At 43.3% G+C, this 706-nt stretch overlaps 1 non-coding gene across 1 annotated transcript; it reads right to left on the minus strand.

Annotated features, from left to right (window-relative positions):
- Window positions 1-393: 393 nt before the first annotated feature.
- On the minus strand, window positions 394-487 carry trnai-uau (transfer RNA isoleucine (anticodon UAU)). The gene is made up of 2 exons: window positions 450-487; window positions 394-429 (listed from the first exon to the last, which is right to left on the minus strand). It is a non-coding gene; the product is annotated as a tRNA-Ile (tRNA).
- Between the last annotated feature and the right edge of the window lie 219 nt (window positions 488-706).

Below are 706 nucleotides of genomic sequence, written 5' to 3' on the forward strand. Positions count from 1 at the left end.
GAAAAGGGTGACAATAAGTTTTTGTTTCTTTAACGTAACCTTACTTTTGCCTGTAAAGTTCACATTATTTTCTGTAGCCGCAAATCCTCAATATTTCTGCTGTCTCCCGAGAAACACAAGCGTGGAGTCAAATCATATTACAGTACACAGCTGATAGTAATTTAAGTAGGGAGCTGCGTCAGCATGCGTGGGCATGCTGCAAAGGGAAAAGTATAGGTTTATTCCATGCTGAAAAGAGAAGGAAACAATGTTTCAGCTGTGGAGCCTTCTTTGATCGTGACTCGAAATAAACCTTTACCTTTACTTGTTCGTTTGATGTTAATTTATCTCCATCAAATACCTAAGAGTATCTAAACTCGACAGTTGCTTTCAGTAGCTAAAGACAGGCTATACTGCTCCAGGTGAGGCTCGAACTCACAGCCTCGGCATGACTCCGCTGTGCACTGTTATATAAGTACCGCGCGCTGACCGATTGCGCCACTGGAGCTGTGCTTCTCATACAGACTGACGCTGCAGAAACACAGGGTGAAAACGGTTTCGGTTGTGGATCCATCTCCTCATGGGGAAAAGCAACAGTAAAATAGCAAGGAAAATACAAGAAAAGAAAGTGGAAGAATTGTGCTAACAGCAAAGAGGGACGGAGGGAGGTGGTCGGACAAGTAAATCAACCCGGCGGATTATTTGTAGCGACATTTTTGAGTCAATC

This window comes from Atractosteus spatula (assembly GCF_055471065.1).
Source record: "Atractosteus spatula isolate fAtrSpa1 chromosome 10 unlocalized genomic scaffold, fAtrSpa1.hap1 SUPER_10_unloc_7, whole genome shotgun sequence".
Lineage (NCBI taxonomy): Eukaryota > Metazoa > Chordata > Actinopteri > Semionotiformes > Lepisosteidae > Atractosteus > Atractosteus spatula.